Source organism: Chrysemys picta, chromosome 8 (assembly GCF_011386835.1).
Source record: "Chrysemys picta bellii isolate R12L10 chromosome 8, ASM1138683v2, whole genome shotgun sequence".
Taxonomy (NCBI): Eukaryota; Metazoa; Chordata; order Testudines; family Emydidae; genus Chrysemys; species Chrysemys picta.
The window spans coordinates 19,967,169-19,995,066 of NC_088798.1; the positions used below are offsets into that span (position 1 = coordinate 19,967,169).

A 27,898-nucleotide genomic window follows, 5' to 3' on the forward strand; every position below is an offset into this window, starting at 1 on the left:
ATTATCAGTATTGCAATATGGGTCAGAACCCTGGACCTTCCTGTCAAGCTATCTTGAGTAGCTCACAAGCATGAATGCCAATCTCAGGGAAAACTGTCAAGGAACAAGGTGCAAACCCCAAACTGGTTTTAAATTCTATAATTAGATTTCATCAACCCAGTAATAAGCGTGAACTCCTAAAGCACTATAGTACCCTTAACATGGAGTCATAGACAATCCTCCTGGGCACTCTGGTCTATCTTGCCACCCAGGCAAGTCTGCTGTTGTGATAGATGGCCCCTTACAACAAAAATCACAATAATAGTCAGGTGACTCCTAGTCCAAAAATATTCAGGTTACTCCAGGTCAATTGTAACTCAGATCTCAAACCAAAGACTACTCTTGTAGCCAATCCTAGAATACTAATGATTTATTAAGAAAAAGTAGTAAGATAATTATTTATAAGGTTAAAGCAGGTAAACATATATACACAAATAAGATAAAGTCTTAAGTTCCAAAAGGTTATACTAGCTGGTATAATATGCAAGCTCTGTATGTCCTTTAGGGCTAACCAAGCCAAGCAGCTTGGGGATCCCTTGCTTATGCTTAAAAATTTTGCTGTCTCCAAATTACAAGCAGTATAGTCATCACAATTATTCCTAGACAGGGATCTTTATTCCCTCACCCAGCGTTCAAGCAGAGATGGGATGAGGGCTTGTACACACATACCCTCTTCATGGGTGTGGGGGAAGCAATCAACAAAGTCTTTTGTCTACTGATGTTCCACAATGGCTTGTCTGTTTGACCTTCTTTTGTTGGGGAGATGACGACACCTCTAGGGCCGCCCAGAGGATTCAGGGGGCCTGGGACAAAGCAATTTCGGGGGCCCCTTCCATTAAAAAAAGTTGCAATACTATAGAATACTATATTCTCATGGGGACCCCTGCAGGGCCTGGGGCAAATTGCCCCACTTGCCCCCCCGTCCCCCGGGCAGCCCTGGACACCTCATGTGGTAAACTAGTATCTCACTTGACTGTGGGGGTTTACAGCCTGAGCAAACATTTTTATAATTGCGAACACTTAAATGTTATCTTACTTATATCTGCATCCTAGTTATAAGATAACTACATACAGCATCCTACAAGCATTTTATAAAGACTAAACACATTCTTATAACTCTAAAATTTATTTTAACAGTACTCACACACAGCTGAGCAAACTGGTTTCCAGCTATACATTTGTCAATATACAGTGAGGCCCAGGGGCCTTGGCATGAGCTGACATCTGGTCTTCCAGTGTCACACTTCCTATAAGCACACTTGGAGCGGCTAGAGGCATTCCATATGTGCTGTCAGCACCAAATCCTGAGCATAAAGTAGTTTGACTTTGTGTGAAATGTCACAGTTTTGCAAATATCTGGCCTTCCTTCAAGCCCTCGTTATATCCAAAAGCAGCATTGCTTGCTCTTCAGCCACGTTGCCAGGATGGACAAAAATACCCCAGCATACCATGCTTTCACATTCTCCATCAACACGTGAAGTGGTGCATACTCTGACACTTCCTGGCGCCACCCACGGGGCCACCCCAGAGATTCATGGATTCACAGGATTGACTCCTATCTGGCAACTTCACCGCACGCCTCGTGTGACATCATCCACCGTAGTCGCTGTCACTAGTGTAACAGTCTTTAGTAGGCTATGGACGTTTGATAATGACTCCCCGCCCAGCTAACAGATCTCTTGCATCCTCTCAAAGAAACCTCTGTTATTTCAAAGTTGAACATCAGATTCAGGCTTGCTCAGCTGTCACATAGCTAGCCTCATTTCTAATTATGAATGCAGACAGAAAATCTTAAAACATAGTTTCTCTCTTACATGGGCTTTTACTTCTTTCACTTCCTTGTAAACTCAAGGGTTTTCACTGCCTTCCTAATATTAGAACAAGAGTGACACCTAGTGGATAGCAAATAAGTCAGATGTATCAGACTATCAACAAAACTGATACTTGGAATTTGTAGTCTTTTATTTTATATTTTTATTTTGAGTTACATTAAAGAGATTAGTGTAATAGAAAAACTGTGTGTTGAGAAGAAACCTTAAAGTTTTGTCCTCATTGAGAAATACACGATATGATGCTAAAATAAAACATGGATTAAAAACCAAGATGCCTTACAATCACTTGGATTATGAGCTATTTGAGAGGGGATTGTCTGTTATATGAATGTACAGCTCCTAGCACAATGGAGCTTAAGGGTGAGATTCTGTGCTGTGCCAGAACACCCAGCCCTGGGGAAGGGAATAGTTAAGGTGACCTTGAGCCACCTTTCTGCCCTCCTGATCCTGCATTGTTTTGGGGGACAGAGGTCCTAGAGAAAAAAAGAACAGGAGTACTTGTGGCACCCTAGAGACTAACAAATTCTCTAAGGTGCCACAAGTACTCCTGTTCTTTTTGCGGATACAGACTAACATGGCTGCTACTCTGAAACAGGTCCTAGAGAGTAATTTAAGACAGCCCTTGGGGCCTAAGTTTCAGAAGCCTCCCTAGTTGTCTTAAGGGCCACAGTGCTGCCTAGAATCGACTACGCTGCATGTTGTGATCCCACCCTAACACAGAGCTTGCAGTAGAGTCTTCAGAAGGTAGCCTTCTGGCTGTCTTCTGCATTGCCTGTGCCAGGACTTCTACAGCCCCTTCATGTCACTCCAGCTGTTTTACCCCATATAACAGGGTGAGAGCAGGGCTGTCCTCACCCCTCCTCCCAGACTCTTGGTGCTACACCAATACAATGGATTATTAATAATAATGCCAATGGTTTACTAGTGGGGATTGAGTAGACAGATTTTTTTTTGAATGCACGCTTTTCAATGTAAAGCTTTTATAGTCAAATAAAAAAAGCTCTAGAAAATCCCTGCTGTTTTGCACCTTTTAAAGATTTTCCGTTTTGTTTCATAGAAAAATTTTACATGCACAAATTATTTTTCATATGTCCTATGATTATCCCAAAAGGATTTTGAGTCTAATATAATATATACTGTACAGTATAAGACTGTAAATTTCAGTATGCAATGTGAAACGGAAATAAATGCACTGAGATATGGTTTTATACAAAAGAGAGTTGAAGTCAGTGGTTTAAGCATGGGACTGGAATACCCCTGTTTACGTCTTGCTTAGATTCTGATGTATATTAATACATTTCACAACCACTTCCATAATAAATAGTACAACAACACTTAACTCTCGTATCGCATTTTTCATTTGTGGATCTCAAAACACTTATGAAGGAAAAGTATCATGTTCCCCATGTTATAGATTGAAAAATCTGAGGCACACAGAGGTACAGTAACTTTTCCAAAGTCAATCAGTTCAGTGCATGTGCACAGTGAGAGAGATCCCTTTTTATAAGGAAACAGATTTCAGATTCTTGCTTTCAAGAGATTATTCAGAGTGAGTACATTTAAAAAAATTAAGCATCATTTTTACCTGTCTTTTAGTTTGGCGGTATTCCTGAATAGCATAAAAAACCCTACTCAGGTGTAAGGAAGTGAAGGAAAGCATAAGACATTTACTTCCAATTTTCTCAACAGGATTCAGCATACTGGATACTCAGTTAAGGACTGGATTCTTCAAAGCCTTACTCCCAAGAGTAGCTCTTATGCAAGTAGTCCCACTGACTAATGGAGCTACTTCTGTGATTTAGGCTTTTTAAGGTCAAGCTGTCCTTTAGCATGTCTGGGGGATGAATGGCATGTGCAATTCTGTCAAGCACAGCTGTTTGGTGGAGGTGCAAATAGTGGAGAAAATTAGGTCTTTCCCCTTCCATTTTTACTGATCTCATTCCGAAAACTCAGACCATTACAGTAAATAAAAGTATCAAAGTGAAAGTTGACCCCTAGACCTAGTTACTTTGAAACCACTGTAAATTATCTCATTCAGGTAATATCAACAAAATGTCATTTATAAGAACAATTCGTACTCCTCAAATTGTAGTGAGATTTCTCTAAATCTTTCTCTAAGGAACATACCAATTACCCTCCAGATGGTGCTGTCAGCCTAATCGACAATTGGAAAGTTTTCCGGTCATCTAAAAGTACCTATAAACAACTTTAATTTATAAAGAAGTCTCTCTCTCTCTCTATCAAAAATAGCTTACCGTACAACATGTAGGGCAGAGATGGTCCCGTGGTCAAAACACCAGAGTAGAGTCAGGAGATCTGTGTTCGGTTTCCAGCTCCGCCACACTGTGGGTGTGTTACCTTGGGCAAATTCTTTAACCTGTAAAACAGGGATAACATCCACTTGAAAGGGCTGACGGGAAGCTATTTGTCAAGTATTCAAGGGCCTTGTTTGGAAGGCACTACATAAATTCAAAGTCCGGGTTTTATGAATTTATCAAAGCTTTTATTTTTGACCATTTTATTGGTGCTGTGACAAGGAAGAGAAACCCATATAGAAAGAAGTGTTGTATTTCAAGACTGTCAAACAAAATAAATTTATTTTAGCACACAAATCAGGAAGTCATCTGCAACTGACTGACTGCCAGTAAACTGAATGAGCAAACCAGAAGCATAGGCGCCGACTCCGTGGGTGCTCCGTGGCTGGAGCACCCACAGGGAAAAATTGGTGGACCAGCAGCCAAGCTCCCCGCTCTTCCCCCCTCCCCAGCTCACCTCCGCCTCCTCCCCTGAGCACGCCACGTCCCTGCTTCTCCTCCCAGGCTTGCCGTAACAAGCTGTGGGAGGGAGGGGGGAGGAGTGGGAACATGGCGCACTCAGGGGAGGAGGTGGGGATTTGGGGAAGGGGTCCAATAGGGGCAGGGAAGGGGCAGAGTTGGGATGGGGACTTTGGGGAAGGGGTTGGAATGGGGGTGGGGCAGGGGCAGAAGGGGGCAGGGCAGGTGTGGAGTCGGGGTGCAAGCACCCACCAGTGCCAGGAGAAGTTGGCGCCTATGACCAGAAAGAGCATCATTTGTCGGATTGGGAGAAGAACTCCATCCAAAGTAGCAGATGACGCTCAGAAATTACCATTAAAAACACTGGACCAGGGACGTTGTTTCCTGAAATTCACGCATCAGAGCAGCACACAGAAAAATGAAGCATGGTCCAGGTCACTACATTTTTATTCAAGCTGAACTGGTATTGATCAGATGTCTGACATGTCTGCTTCTGCGCATGCTCTCTTACTCTCTCTCATCCGCCTCCCCAGAACAGCCATCACTGCTGGTTTTGGAGGTATGGTCCATAATGCGTATTGTATCTAGGTTTTTATATGGCCTTCATCACTGTATTATCTGAGTGCTTGATTTCACATGAGATAGTACCCTAATAAAAATAGTACCCATAAAAACCGTTTGCCAACTTCTGCCTACCCACTTCCCCTTAGGAAAACCAGACAAACTGACTCTTGTCCACCATGATCACACCCACCCTGTACTTATGTGAATTAACAACACACAGTTTCAGGGTTTTATAAATAAATGAGCAACCAAGTATCCCTGAAAACTGACAAAGTTCCTGTCGGTTTTACAGAAGACATTGTTTAGTCTTGATTTTTGTAAACCCCAGTAGACTGGATGGATAACTGAATTTTTGGAACTGACAGTGAGCTGGGAAGCATGTGCGCACCTCAGGGACCAGCCACAGATTTACCGAGTGATCATATCCCCACTCAATTAAATCTCACTATCAGCAACCCTATGAGCCATCTCTTCCTCAGACATAGGCCCTTGCCTATTCTATGGAAATCTTCTTAAAGTTTCCCATCATTGCTGACATCTGTTCAGCTCCACTAGTGTTAGCATCACTGGAAGTCTTAGTATGATGGGATACCAGCTGCTGCTGATTCTTTTATTATTAATTATTATTAACAAACAAGTGTTGATTAGGGCTGCTCTGAGAAGAGTTATGACACTATGTTAAAGATGCCAGCAGCCCACCTATACCAAGTCTCCAAATATGCTAACACCAGTGAAGCTAAACAAGTGTTAATTATCGTGGAAAGTTTTTAGAAAGTTTGCATAGCACAGACAAGGCTGTACAATCAGATGTGAGCAGAGTCTGAGACTGAGCGCTGCTGCAAGTGGCAAGTCTACAGGAAGCTTGGCTGTCATGCTACCATATGCAGGCAGTTACTGACCTAGACTTGGAAGTGCCATCCATACTTCTGTTCTCCTCCCCTGCACCACCTCTCCTGCACCTTGTAAGCACTGGACTGTTGCTGGGCATTAGGGATGATTGTGGCAGAGCAAAAGGGAGAAAAAGGATTGAGAGTGGATGTGTGAGAGGATATTTTGCAGGGGGAAGACATGAGGGAATAACTAAAGAAGGAAAATGAAAAAGGCTGAAGCAAGGGAAAAGACAGATGAGAAAGGAACAGAAGAAAATGGAAAAATTAGAGAAGATAAAAGCATGGAAAATATGAGGAAAGAATGAACATCCAATACATTTAATTTGTTTAGTAGGTTTTCATAGATTCATAGATTCTAGGACTGGAAGGGACCTCAAGAGGTCATCGAGTCCAGTCCCCTGCCCTCATGACAGGACCAAATACTGTCTAGACCATCCCTGATAGACATTTATCTAACCTACTCTTAAATATCTCCAGAGATGGCGATTCCACAACCTCCCTAGGCAATTTATTCCAGTGTTTAACCACCCTGACAGTTAGGAACTTTTTCCTAATGTCCAACCTAAATCTCCCTTGCTGCAGTTTAAGCCCATTGCTTCTTGTTCTATCCTTCGAGGCTAAGGTGAGCAAGTTTTCTCCCTCCTCCTTATGACACCCTTTTAGATACCTGAAAACTGCTATCATGTCCCCTCTCAGTCTTCTCTTTTCCAAACTAAACAAACCCAATTCTTTCAGCCTTCCTTCATAGGTCATGTTCTCAAGACCTTTAATCATTCTTGTTGCTCTTCTCTGGACCCTCTCCAATTTCTCCACATCTTTCTTGAAATGCGGTGCCCAGAACTGGACACAATACTCCAGTTGAGCCTAACCAGCGCAGAGTAGAGCGGAAGAATGACTTCTCGTGTCTTGCTCACAACACACCTGTTAATACATCCCGGAATCATGTTTGCTTTCTTTGCAACAGCATCACACTGATGACTCATAATAGGTTCTTCATAATAAAAAGAGATTCAGTCGCTACTATTGCCTCCCAACCAAGTAGGATATGCAAACTATTCCAGAGCAACAAGAATGTTCAAATTCAGAGCCAAATATAGATGCTGATTTTATTTATTTTACTCCAGAGCAAAATTAAGGCAACTTGGTTTGAGAAATTGAATATCATGCCTTTTTATATTTTGCAATCAAAGACAGAAAAGGGTGTGTGCTGAAAACTTACCTAGACAAGCAGTCTTTCCACTTGTCCCAGCTTGTTCAGGTTTAATCAGCGTAGTAAATCTGTAACACAGTAAAATGAAAATATAGATATACCCATAGTATAAGAAAGCCAAAGATTAGAATCGAACACTGACATTTCTTATTACAAAGACTACAATATTTTGAAAGTTTCCTTATATACAGGCAAAATAAAAAACAAACACACAAAAATCAAACAACCAACCACGCGCTGTATTCACCTCCCAAAGCATAAACCCAGTAGCGGCTATGGCCACAGCACAGGAAGTTTTCTCAAAGATGAGTGAAAAAAATCAGGAAGTTCCCAAAGAACCCGCCAAGAGGAACAGTTTTACATCTCTCCTTCGGTCCAACTTCTACTGTTATGTCTACAAGAAACCAGAACAGATTTATCTAGCCAACAGATTATGGCTAAATAGAGGGCCAGTGAGCACACATGGTATCTACTTAACAAATAATCCTTCGTATGTTTTATCGATCTCCCAACTCTTCATACTTTCCTTGTCTTTTCCAACTGAGAGCCCTATGGGGCAGGAACAGCATCTTGTGTTTGGGAAGTGCCTAGCATATAGGAGACATTAAAGCAATCATAAAAAATAATACTACTTCTATAATTCTGAAAAATGATCTGAACCCAGGCCTCTTTGAAAAGTCAACTGGAGCTTGGTCTACTTTTAAAATTTATATCGGCATAGCTACATCAGTCAGGGTTGTGAAAAAAGTCACATCCCTGTCTGACAGCTATGCTCACAAAACACCCAGCGTAGAGACAGCTCTGTTGACAGAAGAGTGCTTCTGTCCAGGGGCGGCTCCAGGCACCAGCACAGCAAGTGCGTGCCTGGGCGGCAAGCCGCGGGGGGTGGCGTGCCGGTTGCCGTGAGGGCAGCAGTCAGGCTACCTTCGGCAGCATGCCTGTGGGAGGTCTGCCAGTCCCGCGGTTTCAGCAGCAGATACACCGAAGGCACAGGACTGGCGGACCTCCCGTAGGCATGCCACCGAAAGCCGACTGACTGTCGTGCTTGGGGCAGCAAAATACATAGAGCCGCCCCTGCTTCTGTCAAGGTAGCTAACATCATTTGAGGCAGTGGTGTTCCTGCACTAGTAGAAATAGTCCTTCTTTGAGTGTACACTGCATCTATATTAGGGGATTAACCAACACAGCTATGCAAGCATAGGCTCTGTGTTGTACACGTAGCCTCAGTGTCTGAAACCCTGGTCCCCATTGAAGTCAATAGCCGAACTCCCATTCACTACAACAGGGTCAGGATTTCATCCCTATTCCTGCTCCTATTTATTGACTATTGAACCTGATTGTAAAGAGAGTCTCAGCCCCTCCCAGCATCAGGCCTTTAGCAACAATCAAGCTACTCACTCCCCTACCACAATTATTGACATTTTACATATTCTGTCTCACTTTAAATATTATGATAAAAATGAGCGAAAAATTTAAGCTTTTAGCTAAAATATTTTGATAAGGTTTAATGTGTAGAACAAAAAAATTATATTAATTTTTCATTTTGGGAGAGATTATTTTTAAATCAAAGAAAAATGCATAAGTGCACAATAAAAGTGTATGCTAGAACAGAGTAGAAACACTTCTAGCTAGAAGCCTAGAAATAATTTTTCTGCACTATCAGAGCAGAGCCAATAAACCTCAGTGCACAAGCAATGGAAGAGGGAAAGGTCAGTTTCAGGCATCCCAGGGAAGAGGGAAAGGTTGGTTTCAGGCATCATCAGTGAGAAAACCATGATTTAAATAATTGGGAGAGAAACCTTTTTAGAGTGTTTTACATATTTTTTGTTTTCTCACATCATAACTAAGGATCATGGGTATAATTCTTCCCCCTTTGCTTTTGGTGTAATGTTTTTGGCAAGTTGCTGCACTCACTATCACTTTTTATTTTTATTTTTTTAAAGGAGTAGTAGTAGTTGTAGTAACCCTCTATCAACGTTTTAAGGAAATCATAATTTTTAGATGCATAAAAATTTGCCCTTTCTGAAGCTCACGGCTCCCAAAGCTGAGTTCCTAGTGAAGGTGGAAGGTTTACTGGCTTTGTCTACCCTAGGATTTAAAAGTATATTGTTAGATGGTGTTAGCTATCACCGTCTAGCTGCCTAGTGTAAACAAGGCACACTGCCTGTAACACATGCTAAACCGGTCAGGTTGAAGTGGGGAACCTAAGTTTTAATGCCATTTTAACCCATATTAGGAGTATGCAATGCTTTGTCTATGCTAGAGACCAGGGGGTCTCACAAGAAATTGTTTGGTGGCCTCAGAGTGCAGCCACCAACTCTTGCTGGTGGCCATTCTGACAATTTTTCTTAAAATACTTAATTAACTTTAAAGAAAAACAACAAATACATTTGCACATATACACATCCAAATCATAATTTATTTATGTAGGTTAATAATGCAGACTCAATAATAAAAATAATGTACAGTTGTCTCTATTCTTTACTGGACCTAAACAGAATAGAAACAAATGTGATTTGCACGTTCTTGTTTTGTTGTTGTCGCTTATGCTTTTTTTTTTTTTTTTTTTTTTAACTTGCTAGCTAGCAAGTCCGTTTCTGTGAAAAATGATATCTGTATGTTTGTTAACATTGTTTTGCCTCCCTCCCCATCATTGCCTAGGAATCTTTGGCCACACAAAAAGCCCCTGGTGGCCACATGCAGCCATATTTGAGAAATGTTGGACTGTAGACAAAGCCTTAGGGTATGTCTATGCCGCAATAAAACACCTGCAGCTGGCCCTTATCAGCAAGCTCAGGGGGCTGAGGGGCTATAGAACTGCAGTGTAGATGTCTGGGCTCCAGCCAAGCCTGGGTAGTGGGACCCTGTGAGGGGGGGAGGGTCCCAGAGCTCAAGCTCCAGCCCAAGTCCAGACATCTATACAGTAACTCCTCGCTTAACATTGTAGTGATGCTCCTGAAAAATGCGACTTTAAGCGAAACGATGTTAAGCGATGCTCTGCGTTTCTAGCTCATGCAGCCACCCTAGTTCTCACTGTGATGTGGCATCAGATAGTTGATACAACAAATTTACATGGGTTGAAGGACACATTCCAACCACTACATTTATGTCCTTTTGATTGGTTAGAGGTTTTCCCCCCGTCGTCTTTAATATGTTTTCAGAAATGGTTAAAAGAAAAGGAAGAAAATGTGCCCTGTGCCACTCAGTTATGTAGTTGACGACTGGTGCTTTTCGCTCTGCCAAGAAGTCTTGCTGTACTTCCAAGAGAAACAATGGCTTGTTTAGGACCTCTCCCATGAACTGCTAGTGTCAATTCATAAAAAATGAAAGCTTATATTGTTTTTTAATTAAGTTTCTAGCACTTATGGCAAAGAACAAAACCTTCCAAATGTGAAGTGAGTGTGAACCAATGCAGTGCTTTTTTTGCCAAATCTGCACATAAACTGCACCAGTGAGAAAGACCTCTGGGCAGGTTCTGTGCCTATTCAGAACTTAGAGCCAGTCAGAACTGTCATTTCAGCAAAATAGGTTTTCGTTGAAACCAGAATGTTTTGTGCAGATGTATCAGTTTAATCTCCATAAATCAGTTTCCAAGAAATGTTTGTCAGGATTCAGGAAGGTCTTTAGGTCTGGGGCACGGGAAGGGTAGGGGAGAGGGGGAGGAGAGATGTGAATAACACCTTTATTCACTGTAAAAAAAAATTACATTTAAATATATTCAAAATGTCATTAAATACGTTAAATATACATAAAGAAAGGAATAAATAGCAATAAACCCACCCCGAACAAACATTACAGATGGATCACTATGGCGTCACCAGAATCAAGTTTGCTCAAGACATTATTAATACATCAGGTGAATCAAAACATATCCAGACTTCAAAGTGAGCTTATAAAAGGTAGCAAACCCACAGCCAGGCAACGATCAGCATGCAGAACAACTCCAGCACATCACACCCCTTTACCCTTGTCACTTTATCCTTGGGAAAGTTCAGAATGACCAGTTTGGCCTGATACAGTAACACCAGCACACACACACACACACAAACAGGCTGTGTATTGCACTCCCAGAATAAACTCAAGTTTGGAGGAAAACAGTTCCCAGCAACTGAAAAGCTACCGCAAAAACCCAAAGAGATTAATCAAATGGGAACAATTGAGGAAAAAAATGAAACACTGCATCCAAATAGGATAGAATAGGATCTTGTAATTGGGACAGAGAAGGGAAATAGGTCTCCAGTTCCGCACATCATAGAGGTCCCATTTCTTGGGCAGCAGGGTAATCACTGCCCCGTGACAACTGAGGGACAGCTCCTTCCTCTGGAAGCACTCCAGAAACCACTCAGAAAAATATCAGGACCAATAAGATCCTAAAATGTAGACAACAGCCCATCTATTCCTGAGGCTTTGCCTGTAGAGAGCTGCTGGACCACAATAGAGCTCCTGCAAGGACAGAAGGGCTCCAGACATTGTTGTTCCTCACTAGCGAGACAGGGCAACCCATGGTGCAGCTCCACCACTGCCAGCATGTCACAGGACTCAAGTGAGTACAAAGCACTACAGAAGGATACAGATGCTTTCTGGATTTCCACAGAATCAGATGTCAGACATGCCCTGGGCAGCTGGAGACAGTGAATCTGCTGACAGTCCACAGTGTTCCTCTCCAAACCAAAGAAATTTCTCATGTCATGCAGCTGAGGGAAATGGGCCCAAACCAGAGCTCCCTGCAATGTTCTCCTCCAGCAAGCGCTCTGGAGGCTCATATTTGATATCAGGTTCCCAACATCAAGGCTGCCATGAAGATCCACGATGTCCCATTCCAGGGTACTCAGCATGACACAAGGCCCTTACAGCAGCCTGGGTGTAACATTGGCAAAACAATTGCATTTGGACCTCTCATGTTCTGCCGCTGTCTCAAGGACTCCTAGAAGGACTTCTGCTGCTGCCGCCAATGCTCCCAAAACACAGCTAATGCCTGGGTGAAATTCAGGCCCTGAAACAATTTGGTGATAAAAACACCAGCGGGAAGCACAGGCAGGATAGGGGAGAGAAACACTGACAGAGACATAGTGATGGTCAGCCAAGTGAGTGGGAGACAAGCAGAACTGAACGAACAATCATGCTGGACTTTACAGCATAAAAGAAATCCAGCCTAGCCCCAGAGATGTGGTTGGGGTGGCCTTTGAGCCTAAGTATTGCCTAACAGTGGCATGAGAGAACCTCCAGTCATCCACTAAGCCAAAATTCTACACGAGACAATACAGCTCCTTGGCCAGCTGAGGCTGTGGCTCCGGAGGGCTCCTGTCTAAAACAATATACAGTACAGATGAAGTCATCATCCCCACCCCTGCAGACAATAGTAGCATTGAGGACCACAGCCAAGTAGGAACTGGGTATCTGCAAAAAGGAAACATGGTCCTGCCCCATAGTATGGGCACAGACAGTAAAAAAAACTAACCACCACAGCACCAATGCACACCTCCATCTGGAGGATCTGACCTTGCACAATCTCCTTCACAAAGGAAAGCTGCACTCTGGGAGAAAAGTACAGACACCCTAGCACTGACATCAGAGCCATGGCTCAAACAACCTTCCCCTTCCTCTTCATTCAGATAGCTTTCTGGTCATCAGGATCCAAACAAATCTCTTGCAAAAAAGACTGGCCAGGTTTTATCAGAGAAGCTCAAGAACTTGTGCCCTTCAACAACCACCCTGGTACCCATTAATATTCAGAGAGCTGGGGTTGAGCAGCACCATAGAAGTTAGAAGGATAAAGATAGAGAACAGAGGGAAACAATGCAGAGTGGGAGGACCCAGAGATACACGAGCCACAGGGGAGTTTTATCGCCCTGAACAGTCCCGGCATGCTTTCTGACCTTGCCTACCTACTTCTTGAGATGGAAACATTTCCTGCTATCAAATGAGATATCGCTCAAAACAAGAGCGGCCAAATGAACAAAGCACTGCAGATCAAGGAAACAGGCCTCAACCTCAATTCCCCATTTCCCTTCAGTGTCATCTCAAAAGTCACTCATCTCCTGCATGCTGTACCACCCTTCCTGTCCAGCTGACTGGTGAGAACATCAGGGACCAGCAAGAAGTCAGAGACATCATCATCTTCTTCATCTCCCTTGGACTCCACTAACACAGAAGAATATCGGGCTCCTGCTGCAGCATCCCCATTCAAAAAGGGGCCAGGCATAGTAGAAGTAGCGGGCACATCAATCAGATCCATCCTCAGAGGAGTAGGCAGTGGAGCAGCCTGAGGCTGAGACGCAGTATTACCACCATGCAATGCGGAATCTGAAGCCAGTGGACTCACCTCACTTGGGGGAAGCAGGGCACCACTGGGAACCCCAGGTATGGAGCTGCTACCTGGCACTGCACAAACCTATTCCCCAGGAGCCTGCACGGCTCCATCAGCCGCCACAGCCAGCAACTCAGGGGCCTCCCAAAAGCTTGGCCATTTTAAAAACTGTCCCAGGCGGATCAGGATTTGTAGCTGTTTGTTTCACAAAGAGGCACTCCTCAGTGTCTGGGACTTGTTTCCTATCAAGCAAAAACTATCAGGTCACAACAGGGGGCTGACCCCTGAACAGCACATCATCTAGGGTAATGAGGCAATGCAGATCCCAGAGGTGCAGGCATGGACTTCTGTTGTCCCTGTAATGCTCCAGCCTCCTCCCTTCTATTTTTGGGCCCCATATTCTTACCGTGTCCCCAGATTTAGTGGTACATGGGCAAGATGCCCTCAAAAGACCTGGCTCACCACACAAACATTAAATACTGTAAGTGGTGGCAAACGTCATATAATCCAATATTTATCTTGCTCTGTTACTTGCATGTCTGTATTAGCCAAATTGCTGCCCCACATCCCATCAATATGGTACTTCAGAACCAGGTTTAAAGGGCTGGTCAGGGTTATTTTAAACCACATTAGCCTGGCATCAGAATGACATGACATGCCTCATGCCCAGACTGACAACCAACTGGATCATCCTAATGGCAGAAACCACCTTCCCATAACGAAAGAGGGTCTCATTACAAATAAGTGGAAGGGGAACTGGTTTAAAACAAAAAAACAAACAAAAACTTAGCAGGAGTAAAATGGAAAATGGGAACAAAAGACTCCTTTACCCAGCGCAGTGAATTTCATGCTGCTGCTGCTGAAGAAGGCTATGAGCAATAGCAGAGACAGACACTGGATCTATTCACTGACAAGAAGGACTTAAAAATGGAGTCAGAGAGGAAGAAGAGATTTCTCTTTATTTCCCTCCACCTATGTTGTACCCAGGAACTTCTGGAGTAAGTGGAAGGGGGAAAAATAGGAATATAAGCATTTTCTCTTTTTTCAGCAGCCAGGTTTGTGCATGAGGAAGGGTTTTGAATCTATTTATTCAACACTTGCTAGTCAGAAGCTACAAAACAGGATTCTGTTCAGAGGACTCAGGGATAGCACCTTGGTATGAATCCAACTACCCTTGGCTTGTCACTTGAGCTTTGTCCCTGGACAATAGCCTCTCATCCCTCAGTTTAGTCCTCGCACTGTTGTGCTGTTAGGTGTTCTGCTAAATTTTGAAAGTCCTTTGCATAAAAGAGGTTGATGATTGAGTACATGGGATGATTGTAGATGGTATAGATTAATGGGATAAGAAAGAAAAGAGAAGTAGAGCACAGAGATTATTTTGGAGACAGGGAAGAGTGGAACAGAAAATATAGGAAAGGAGGTAGAGAACACAAACAGAAAAAGAAAGAAAGGAATATATAAAGTAAATCGGAAAGAGAAACAGTGAGAACAATTAAATGGAAAGTATGTCTGTCATGTTTCACATCACAGGTGAAAATTTTAACTTAAAATGAATTAAAAGGGATTGGCTGAGGAATTGATTAATGGCGCACAAAACTTTTTGCCTTTAAGTCAGCAGTTCAAAACCAGCCCAAGTTTCTAGTGACTAAAAGGTTTTTTTCTTTTGTTTACTTGTTTAAAACCACCACATGATTTACATGAAAAGCATTTGATGGTTAAAGCCGAATTTTCAATGGACAAAAACTATCTCACCAACTGGCATAAGAGCCTGTCTTCACTAGAAAATAAGGTCATGGTGGAATACAACCTTGGGGAACCATATTAACTAACACAATGTTCAGTACTGCTCCAGGCATTAAAAAGTCATAAGTCAGGAATCAAAAGACCATGAGATTGGCTTAAAAATTATGACAAAAATAATTCAACCCTTTTTTTATTTTTAATTTTCCCTCTAGTTTGAGGGTTTAGGCTACACTTGGTTCACATTTTCAAGTTTGTTTTCTATAACCATGAGGGCTAGAAACTTTTTTTTTAAAATAAAAGGTGAGATTCTCTTGCAATGTCTTAGGCCTTGTCTATACTGGCAAGTTTCTGTGCATAAAGCAGCTTTCTGCAGTGCAACTCCTGAGGTGTGCACACTGCCATGGCACTTAGTGCGCAGAAACTGCGCAGTTGCAGCACAGTAAAAAAAAAAAAAAACACACACACACACACACACACACACACACCACGAGAGGCGTACAGCTTTCTGCGCTGGGGCTGCAGTGCCAGTGTAGACACACTGGTCAATTACAGCGCTGCGATTGGCCTCCAGGAGGTATCCCACAATGCCTGTTCTCGCCTCTCTGGTATCGGTTTGAACTCTACTGCCCTGCCCTCAGGTGACCAACCGAGAGCCCCACCCTTTAAATTCCTTGGGAATTTTGAAAGTCCCCTTCCTGTTTGTTCGGGGACGCGGGCAGTGGTCTCAGCACATCTTTCCAGGTGACCATGCCTGCTCCACCCACCAGGCGATCTCCCACTTGGAGCAATGCCAAGCTGCTGGACCTCATCAGCATTTGGGGAGAGGAGGCTGTCCAGTCCCAGCTGCACTCCAGCTGTAGGAATTATACCATCTATGGACAGATTTCACGATGCATGACAGAAAGGGGCCATGACCAGGACACACTGCAGTGCGGGATCAAAGCGAAGGAGCTGCGGAACTCCTACCACAAGGTGCGGGAGGCAAACTGCCGCACCGGCGCTGTGCCCACGAGCTGCCAGTACTACAAAGAGCTGGACGCAAATCTCACTGGCAACCCCACCTCCACTGCGAAGGCCACTGTGGATACTGCAGTGGCTCACGTGCCAGTCGAGAGTGGACAGAGCCAGGGGGAAGAAATCTTGGATGAGGAGGGGGAGGGGGACCCAGAGGCAGAGGACGACTCGGAGGTCAGAGATGCATGCAGCCAGGAGCTCTTCTCTACCCTGGAGGAGGCTAGCCAGTCACAGCTGTCGGATGTTGGCAAAGCACAAACAGGAGAGAAGGCCCCTGGAAAGTGGATTTGATTTTGGGAATCGCTGAAGCAAGTTGTTGGGGGCAGGAGGGTTGCAGAAAGCAGGCTTGTGTCTGTATGATGTGCGTCCCACCACATGCCTAGTCTGAGCGGCGGAACAGGGGGTTGATTGACTCCCTCACTTCATGGGACTCTCCCTCAGAGAGCAGCACGAAACTCTCATGGAGATACTGGGCAATCTGCTGCTGCAGGTTTTTGGCAGAGCTGCTTTTTTCTTGCCCCATTAAGGGTAACTTCCCCGCGCCATTCTGCCGTCACTGCACACAGGCGACCTGCAAAAAAAGGGCCTGGGCGGACGCCTCAGCCTTGGAGAAGACCCTCCCTTGATTCCCTGCTCACCCTCAGCAAAGAGATATCTTCCATAATGAACACAGCCTGTGGAAAATGTGGGGACAGTAAGGATTATAAGGCCTCCCCTACAGTGCTGGCTCTCCCCAAGAGCCACATGCCCAGTGCACATGTGGTCCTGGAACACTGATTTCCCCTGCGGTTACTCACCATTTTGGGGGTCTTGTGGCTCATGTGTGCTTGCCTGGGATCAGCCAGTTAGTGACAGGTATGTGAATAGTGGCAGTGTTTTAAATCACTGCAACACACAGACCACTGATTCAAACAATACTACTTCTGTAAAATGTTGCATTTTGGCTTCACAAATATGATCTTGGGAGCCCAGCCTCCCTCTTTATCGCTGGCTGAACAGCTGCGCAGAATTATAAAGCAGACACGAAGAACTAAAGAGGACTTTCTGTGTGATGTCATGATGACGCCGCAGCCAAAAAACAGGAATTGAAGGAGTAGCAGGACAGCAAAAAGAGGGACCGAAAGGAGAATGGAGCTCACCAGAATGAAGCCACGGAGCGGCTCTTAAATATTATGGAGCGCCAAGCGGACATGTTCCAAGCACTACTAGCACTGCAAACCGAGCAGCTCCATGTCCGGCCTCCTCTGCAGCCACCGTCGCACAATTCTTTCCCATGCACCCCCCAGACACCGCCAACACACTCTTATCAACCTCCTGGCTCCAGTCTGTACCCGCTGCATTCCACTCCTGCCCCGTCACAGTCCAGCCCTGCAGACTCCCACTATCCACTGCACTCAACACCCATCCCTCTGCAGTTTGGCCCTGCTGAAGTACAGTACCTGCTGCACTGTACTCCAAAGGACAATGTTGGATATGATTCCTGGACAAACACAAATCTTTAACCGTCCCAGGGCCTCACCTCCTCCTGGGACTCTCCCTCCCCCGCATATCATCCACAGTGCTGATGTGTTTTTTTGTTTGTCTCTCTCCTCTGGTTGTTGTTTTTTAAATAAAATAATTGTTTTGGTTTGAAAGCAATCTTTAGTCCCTTAATTGAAAGCAAAAAGAGCCCTGCAAAGCAACAGGCAATTTTCTTAAACCTTCATAGTGCATTGTCTGCACCAATCACAATCACCTCCTAACATCCCAAGCACAGCAACAAATATTAGTGGCTTTCAGCTTAAAATTGCTGCCTCAAGGCATCCCTCTTGTAGCCCTGGTCTCTGGCTGTTCAAATTCAGGCTCCAGGTGCTGAGCCTCAGTGGTCCAGCCCTGAGTGAAGCTTTCACCCTTCCCTTCACAAATATTATGGAGCGTACAGTACACGGCTATAAGCATAGGAGTATCGTCATAGACAGCGCCAGCGGGCCTTTAAATGTCCAAAAGCACACTCAGTCATTCTGCACTTGCTCAGCCTGTTGTTGAATCACTCCTTGCTGCTGTCAAGGTTCCCCATGCCTGGCTTCATAAGTCATGGCATTAACGGGTAGGCGAGGTCTCCCAGGATCACGATGGGCATTTTGACTTCCCCTACAGTGATCTTCGGGTCCGGGAAGAAAGTCCCTGCTTGAAGCTTCCTGAACAGGCCAGTGTTCCAAAAGATGCATGCATCATGCACCTTTCCGGACCAGCTTGCGTTAATGTCCGTGAAATGCCCACGGTAATCCACAAGCGTCTGGAGAACCATAGAGAAATACCCCTTCCGATTAATGTACTCTGTAGCTAGGTGGTTTGGTGCCAGAATTGGAATATGTGTGCCATCTATCACTCCTCTGCAGTTAGGGAAGCCCATTTGTGTGCACAATGTCACAAATGTTGCCCAGAGTCACGGTCTTTCAGAGCAGGATGCGATTAATGGCCCTGCACACTTCTATCAACACGAGTCCATCGGTCGACTTTCCCACTCTGAACTGGTTAGTGACCAATCGATAGCAGTCTGGAGTAGTCAGCTTCTACTGTGCAATCGTCACATGCTTCTCCAATGGCAGGGCAGCTCTCATTCTTGTGTCCTTGTGCCACAAGGCTGTAGCGAGCTCACCACACAATCCCATGAATCTGGCTTTCCTCATCCGAAAGTTCCACAGCCACTGCTTGTCATCCCAGACGTGCATCACAATGTGATCCCACCACTCAGTGCTTGTTTCCCGAGCCCAAAAGCGGCGTTCCACTGTGGTCAGCTCCTCCGTGAATGCCACAAGCAATCTCGTGTCATAGCTACTATGCGTGGCAAGATCAATGTCAAACTCCTCTTGCCTTTGTAGTTTAAGGAATAATTCCACTGCCACTCATGAAGTGTTAGTGAAAGCGAGCAGCATATTGGTCAGCAGCGTGGGATCCATTCTTGCAGACCAAAGAGGCAGAGCGCACAGTACACAAACCATTGAAAGATGGCATCAAATGCGGACACAAGCACAGGGATTGCTGGGATGCGAAGCAATGGATCACGGGGTACTGGAACAGGACCCAGGATGCCCCGCGACTCCCTCCACTTTCCCACAACTCTTAGCGGCAGAAGAGGAAGAGGTGCTATGCAGGATAGCTGCCCGGAGTGCACTGCTCTGAATATCACTGCAAGGGCCGCAAGTGTGAACATGCTATTGCGCAGGGAGCTGACAGTGTGAACACACAACAGCGGTTTCTCTTCGGCGCTCTCTGAGCAGCGCTATAACTGCCAGTGATGTAACTCTGCCATAGTAGACATACCTTTAGTTGAAGCAGCTGTAGCTTAAAGAAAAACACCAAATATCACAAGACTCAAATAATAGAGCAGGCAACACTGCAATGGTAAATTTGACTTTGCATTCATTAACAATGGGGGCAAACAATGCTTAAAATTGTCGCTTGATTGTGAGTCAAGTGTTAAACACTACTTGTCCTCATCTACACTGACAGCAAAATCATGCCTAGGCTCCTCAAGGTTGTATCCTGGTACAACCAAATATTCTAGTGAAGACAAGCTTGTATCAAACTTGTTGGCAGTTTAAAGGAAGAGACCAACTTAAAGAAAGAAAAAGTGCCATCAAGACAGGAAAGGAAAGCAGGCATAACAAAAGCAAGAGGGACAGAGCAAGGGTTTTTTTTTCATTTTTTTTTTAATGTTTTAAATAGAGAGTTGACTGATATTAGTTGCAGGGTGTTTAGCAGCGTATTTTTCACCCTGGCTAGACTTACCTAATATCTCCTAGCTTAAAGGTTAAATTTTCAAGCCCTATAATAAAGAGGTTAAGTGAATTCTTATTTTGCTAAATCTTTATTATCTTTAAGAACTATACTGCACTACCATTTTAAAATGGTACGTTAGAGGTATGTCTATGCTGCAAAATACCTGTGGTGCGAAGTCTCAGGATATGTCTACACTGCAATTAAAAACCCGCTGCTGGCCCATGCCAGCTGACTTAGGCGCATGCGGCTCAGGCTAAAAAGCTGTTTAATTGTGGTGTAGACATTCTGGCTCAGGCTGGGCTCTAGGACCTTGCAAAGCTTGAAAGCCCCAAGCCTGAACATCTACACCACAATTAAACAGCCCGAGCCCGATCCTCACGAGTACGAGCCAGCTGGCACAGGCCAGCCGCAGGTGTCTAGCTGCAGTCAGAACTACCCTCAGAGTTCGAGTCAACTGACTCAGGGTCACAGGGCTAAAAATAGCGGTGTAGATATATTCATGCTAGGGCTCTGAGACTTGCTGCAGTGTTTTATTTATTTTTCTGTGTAGATGTACCTTAAACTATAATTGTCAAAATAAATGAATAAAGCACATTGTGTCTTTAGCATTAGCCTTCCTTTATATCATTTGTTCCTTTCCTGATTCATAAAATTCAGGGATTTGCAATGGTCTTCCCAATCATTAATGCAAATTATTGAACTGCTGTTGTATGTGGGAAATTTTATAACAAAAATTTATATACATACGTACGAGGTAAGTTTATGCATGTGAATTCAGTCTATATATTTATTAGGGCTGTCAATCGCAGTTAACATATGATTAACTAAAAAAAAAATCATGATTAAAAAATTTATCACGATTAATCACACTGTTAAACAATAGAATACCAATTTATTAAATGTTTTTGGATGTTTTTCTACATTTTCAAATATACTGATTTCCATTACAATAGAATACAAAGTATACAGTGCTCACGTCATCTTATTTTTATTACAAATATTTGCACTGTAAAAATGATAAACAAAAGATATGAGGTGAATTGAAAAATACTATTTTTTTTACAGTGCAAATATTTGCAATCATAAATAAATATAAAATTAGCATTATACACTTTGTATTCAGTGTTGTAATTGAAATCAATATACTTCAAAATGTAGAAAACACCCAAAATATTTAAATAAATGGCATTCTATTATTGTTTAACATTGCACGCTTAATCTTTTTCATCGCACGCTTAATCACAATTAATCTTTTTAATCACTTGACAGTGATTATTTATGTTTTAAAATTATATACTTACTAAAACCATTCAATTATTTTTGCTAGTTTATACAAGTGCAATACTTTAAATATGAAAGCAGAGTTATTTTGTGAAAGACAAGTCAAAGATTCTTTAAAAACCCTGCAACCAGAGTTTTTCAAGTTATGCTAAACTACTGCCACATTAGTCTATTTTAACTATGCCTCTGTAAACTCAATAGTCCATTATTAGTCATTTTTTTTCTTTTAACTAGATAAATCCATCTCAGCAGGCTTATGCTATTAACACGGCATATGCCGCCTTGGGCAGATCCCTCTATAGTCTTCCCTTTTCTTGAGAAAAAAAGGAAAACAAAGCAGCTGCAATGCAACACAAAATATTTACTCTTCTGCACCATTTACATAAGAGAGTAGGCCAAGTGAGGCCAACGGGACTGCTCATGAAAGGCTTATTAACTTGAGTAAAGATTGCACCATCATTTCTGTTGTGTATTAATAAACTCAAAGCAGAAATGAATTATGGCAGCCACAGATGAATGGCCATATCTTTTCTAGACTTACGATACATTCCAGATGAAATAATATGGTCAACATTTCCATCTACTTTTACATAGATTCATATTAATCAAATGTGAAAACAATAGAGCAAATAAATGTTTGACAAGTGTAAAACTTCCATTTTGCGTAACGCAAAATTCTCTAACTAAACTCCTGCGCCCTCAAAGTTATGTTTGAGAAGTTAAGAGACATACAAACTGATAGCATATATCAGGATAAAATACCTGCCACACTTACTATAGCTAAAGTTTCTTTGCAAACATCCTAAAAACATACACAGTATCATTGCAAAAGATCATCTTCCACAAATGCTTATTCTTTCAATTCAAACTGATATGGATTGCTCTGCAATAGAATTTAATTTATTCCACTGAGACACTGAAGTCTAATAAATTGTGAATTCCTGTTTATGTAAACTTGACTTAAAAAAAAAAATACAGAATGGAAATTTTCTTCCTGAAAAGCTTCGTTACTTATTGAAATGATTAATGACTTAAAGCAACAAGCCAGTTTTAAGGATTTAAATTCATAAACACAGACAGTTCAAATAGCATGTAACTGTATATTCAACCAACTGTTAAGAAAATTTAAGCATGAAAACATAACGACACAGAACAGAAATCTAAACATATCCTATTAGGGATAGGCAGTTTACGGAAAACATTTCTGGAGACTTCCTACAGTGCATTTAATTTTTAAATATAAAATTTACAATTGATTTAAATGACTGAATTCCTGTCTGCTATTAAAAACAAATAGGCATTTGGCAAAAAAGAACATTTCTAACATCTAATTCGATTGATGGTCTCCTGCCTAGGATTGCAAGGCAAGATGTCATGAATGGGAAATAAATAAATGATAGTTGGTTCCACATTAGGATAAGATCCTGTAAACACTACCTGCCAACTAATAGTGCCTCCATTTAACTTGTTCACAGGATATGGCCTGCAGTGTTTTGTCTCCCACCAATGCCTACAGGCTCCTGGCCTGCAGAAGAGCTGAGCTCCCTCTGGAGGGGCGTGAAGAACCCAGGAGTCCGGGCCCCCCTTCCCCTGCTGGCGTGGCTGTGTGTGTCTCAGCTTCTGCTCCCCCCTTCTGGTGACAGACGACACTCTAGGCGTGCACGCCATGACCGAGCTGCTGGCCCCTCACCCTCAGAGGTGGGGGAGGGGTGACCCACCCACCCCCAGATCCTACAATAAAGAAGAAACTATTTAAACAGGGGAAAAAAACCAAAACTATCCACCAAGTCACCTTCTCCCTCTGACTCAGCTATTAGCTACAGTACACAGTACTTTGGAAACCAATCCCTGCACCATTGCTCGCCTCCCAGCTACTATTTATCTAGATGTTGCAGGCCAACCAACACTTTTAGATGATCCAACCCTTTAAATATAAATATGCAGCAACGGTGTGCTGTGTAGGAAGGGAGCATCGCCTATTTTGGCAAAGAACAGAGTAATTTTGGATTCTAACCTTGGCTCTGCAACTCACTGGGTGACCTTGTGGTCAAATCAAAACGTCCCCATCTCTCAGCTTCTCCACCTTTAAATCAGACAAAAATAAAACTTATACACCTCACAAACTTAGTGCACGTTGAGATCTTTTGATGAAAGATAACATACAAGTCTTATATTATTTCATGCAGGGAACACTGGGCACAGCAAAAAATGGGGGCTGTTTTGGCCGCTGTGGACCCAAAGAATTTTTATACTTTTTAAAAGAAATGTGATTATATGTAAGACACCAGGAGGTTCTAATGGGAGTGAATGTTTTTAAATTGCTATATCTTTAAGTCTATAGATATTGACAGTGTTCCTTTAAAAAAAGGAAAAAAGTTACCTCCAGGAAGAAATAGATAGGATACTCTTTACACTTTTAGAGAGACTTCCACCCAGGAACCTCAATGCACTATGAATATCAGTGAACCAAGCTGCACTACACTCCTTTGAGTTAGGGAGGTCTCATTTGCAGGAGAGGAAACTGAGATGCAAAGAGGTGCACAGTTCTGTGCCTTAACCACACACAAAAAATACTCATAAAATAACACACCCTCCCAGAAAAGCACTTTTGGCTTCTCAGATGAATATGTAATTGATGTGGGATGGTGGAAGTGGACTAGTGTTCATTTATAAGCAATTAGCTCCCACCATTTTATTAAAGCACAAAGATGAATGTCAACCTGGACCAAATTAGAAAGAGTCATTGAGTAAGACTAGATGATATAACTTTTATACTTCCCCACAAGAATTGGTGCCACGTGGGCACCAATGATACTGCCAAGAATGACCTTGAGCGGATCACTGCAGACTACGTGGCTCTGGGAAGAAGGATAAAGGAGTTTGAGGCGCAAGTGGTGTTCTCGTCCATCCTCCCTGTGCAAGGAAAAGGCCGGGGTAGAGACCGTCGAATCGTGGAAGTCAACGAATGGCTACGCAGGTGGTGTCAGAGAGAAGACTTTGGATTCTTCGACCATGGGATGGTGTTCCAAGAAGAAGGAGTGCTAGGCAGAGAAGGGCTCCACCTAACTAAGAGAGGGAAGAGCATCTTCGCCAGCAGGCTGGCTAACCTAGTGAGGAGGGCTTTAAACTAGGTTCACCGGGGGAAGGAGACCAAAGCCCTGAGGTAAGTGGGGAAATGGGATCCTGGGAGGAAGCATGAGCAGGAGAGTGCAAGAGGGGAGGACTCCTGTCTCATGCTGATCGATGGGTTATCTTAAGTGCCTATACACAAATGCAAGAAGCCTGGAAAACAAGCAGGGAGAACTGGAAGTCCTGGCACAGTCAGGGAACTATGATGTGATTGGAATAACAGAGATTTGGTGGGATAACTCACATGACTGGAGTACTGTCATGGATGGATATAAACTGTTCAGGAAGGACAGGCAGGGCAGAAAAGGTGGGGGAGTTGCGTTGTATGTAAGAGAGGAGTATGACTGCTCAGAGCTCCGGTATGAAACTGCAGAAAAACCTGAGAGTCTCTGGATAAAGTTGAGAAGTGTGAGCAACAAGGATGATGTCGTGGTTGGAGTCTGCTATAGACCACCAGACCAGGGGGATGAGGTGGACGAGGCTTTCTTCTGGCAACTAGCAGAAGTTGCTAGATCGCAGGCCCTGGTTCTCATGGGAGACTTTAATCACCCTGATATCTGCTGGGAGAGCAATACAGCGGTGCACAGGCAATCCAGGAAATTTTTGGATAGTGTAGGGGACAATTTCCTGGTGCAAGTGCTGGAGGAACCAACTAGGGGCAAAGCTTTTCTTGACCTGCTACTCACAAACAGAGAAGAACTAGTAGGGGAAGCAAAAGTGGATGGGAACCTGGGAGGCAGTGACCATGAGATGGTCGAGTTCAGGATCCTGACACAAGGAAGAAAGGAGAGCAGCAGAATACGGACCCTGGACTTCAGAAAAGCAGACTTTGACTCCCTCAGGGAACAGATGGGCAGGATCCCCTGGGAGAATAACATGAAGGGCAAAGGGGTCCAGGAGAGCTGGCTGTATTTTAAAGAATCCTTATTGAGGTTGCAGGAACAAACCATCCCGATGTGTAGAAAGAATAGTAAATATGGCAGGCGACCAGCTTGGCTAAACAGTGAAATCCTTGCTGATCTTAAACGCAAAAAAGAAGCTTACAAGAAGTGGAAGATTGGACAAATGACCAGGGAGGAGTATAAAAATATTGCTCAGGTGTGCAGGAGTGAAATCAGGAAGGCCAAATCACACTTGGAGTTGCAGTTAGCAAGAGATGTTAAGAGTAACAAGAAGGGTTTCTTCAGGTATGTTAGCAACAAGAAGAAAATCAAGGAAAGTGTGGGCCCCTTACTGAATGAGGGAGGCAACCTAGTGACCGAGGATGTGGAAAAAGCTAATGTACTCAATGATTTTTTTGCCTCTGTCTTCACAAACAAGGTCAGCTCCCAGACTGCTGCACTGGGCAGTACGGCATGGGGAGAAGGTGACCAACCCTCTGTGGAGAAAGAAGTGGTTCGGGACTATTTAGAAAAACTGGACGTGCACAAGTCCATGGGGCCGGATGCGCTGCATCCGAGGGTGCTAAAGCAGTTGGCGGGTGAGATTGCAGAGCCATTAGCCATTATTTTTGAAAACTCATGGCGATCGGGGGAGGTCCCAGATGACTGGAAAAAGGCTAATGTAGTGCCCATCTTTAAAAAAGGGAAGGAGGAGGATCCGGGGAACTACAGGCCAGTCAGCCTCACCTCAGTCCCTGGAAAAATCATGGAGCAGGTCCTCAAGGAATCAATTATGAAACATTTAGAGGAGAGGAAAGTGATCAGGAACAGTCAGCATGGATTCACGAAGGGGAAGTCGTGCCTGACTAACCTAATTGCCTTCTATGATGAGATAACTGGCTCTGTGGATGAGGGGAAAGCAGTGGATGTGTTATTCCTTGACTTTAGCAAAGCTTTTGATACGGTCTCCCACAGTATTCTTGCCGCCAAGTTAAAGAAGTATGGGCTGGATGAATGGACTGTAAGGTGGATAGAAAGCTGGCTAGATCGTCGGGCTCAACGGGTAGTGATCAATGGCTCCATGTCTAGTTGGCAGCCGGTTTCAAGCGGAGTGCCCCAAGGGTCGGTCCTGGGGCCGGTTTTGTTTAATATCTTTATTAATGATCTGGAGGATGGTGTGGACTGCACTCTCAGCAAGTTTGCAGATGACACTAAACTAGGAGGCGTGGTAGATACACTAGAGGGTAGGGATCGGATACAGAGGGACCTAGACAAATTAGAAGATTGGGCCGAAAAAAACCTGATGAGGTTCAACAAGGACAAGTGCAGAGTCCTGCACTTAGGACGGAAGAATCCCATGCACTGCTACAGACTAGGGACCGAATGGCTAGGTAGCAGTTCTGCAGAAAAGGACCTAGGGCTCACAGTGGACGAGAAGCTGGATATGAGTCAACAGTGTGCTCTTGTTGCCAAGAAGGCTAACGGCATTTTGGGCTGTATAAGTAGGGGCATTGCCAGCAGATCGAGGGACGTGATCGTTCCCCTTTATTCGACATTGGTGAGGCCTCATCTGGAATACTGTGTCCAGTTTTGGGCCCCACACTACAAGAAGGATGTGGAAAAATTGGAAAGAGTCCAGCGGAGGGCAACAAAAATGATTAGGGGTCTGGAGCACATGACTTATGAGGAGAGGCTGAGGGAACTGGGATTGTTTAGTCTCCAGAAGAGAAGAATGAGGGGGGATTTGATAGCAGCCTTCAACTACCTGAAGGGGGGTTCCAAAGAGGATGGAGCTCGGCTGTTCTCAGTGGTGGCAGACGACAGAACAAGGAGCAATTGTCTCAAGTTGCAGTGGGGGAGGTCCAGGTTGGATATCAGGAAAAACTATTTCACTAGGAGGGTGGTGAAACACTGGAATGCGTTACCTAGGGAGGTGGTGGAGTCTCCTTCCTTGGAGGTTTTTAAGGCCCGGCTTGACAAAGCCCTGGCTGGGATGATTTAGCTGGGAATTGGTCCTGCTTTGAGCAGGGGGTTGGACTAGATGACCTCTTGAGGTCCCTTCCAACTCTGATATTCTATGATTCTATGATTCTAAGAACACTTATGCATTGCACAATACATTTTCTTCTGGTTTTGTTCAATTTAATTGTAAAGCGGGCTTTCTACCACTCCCACTGGATGACTATTCTACATAGCAACAAGTCTCATGGTCATAAAATTCCACCTGATATTTAGGCTGCATTTTCCCTTTCTAATGATACCCAATTACTCCTAATTATAGCCCCTTGAATGATAATAAACAATTATTTTCCCTTCTTGGTACTGACATCCTTCAAATACTTGCAGATAGTTATGACTCCACAACCCCTAAGCTGCCACTTAGCCAAGACCTACATTTAACTCAGGGGCCGGCAACCTCTGCTCACCAGGGTAAGCACCCTGGCAGGCCGGGCCAGTTTGTTTACCTGCCGC

The 27,898-nt window shown here is 43.8% G+C and overlaps 1 protein-coding gene across 8 annotated transcripts in view; it reads right to left on the reverse strand.

The window, feature by feature from the left end:
* Window positions 1-27,898, reverse strand: part of GNG12 (G protein subunit gamma 12) — a 68,584-nt gene that overhangs the window by 32,804 nt on the left and 7,882 nt on the right. For 2 of the 8 annotated variants that reach the window (XM_065554005.1, XM_065554007.1), the window contains exons 2-4: window positions 7,319-7,377; window positions 6,109-6,189; window positions 4,127-4,248 (exon numbers count right to left, since the gene is read on the reverse strand). The exons of 1 other annotated variant lie outside the window; for it this stretch is intronic. The gene's annotated coding sequence lies outside the window, so the exon portion shown is untranslated. Of the gene's footprint in view, window positions 1-4,126; window positions 4,249-6,108; window positions 6,190-7,318; window positions 7,378-23,430; window positions 23,500-27,898 lie in introns of all 8 variants that reach the window. 5 more of the 8 variants (XM_008166660.4, XM_024103855.3, XM_008166657.4 and 2 more) reach the window with 3 other exon arrangements.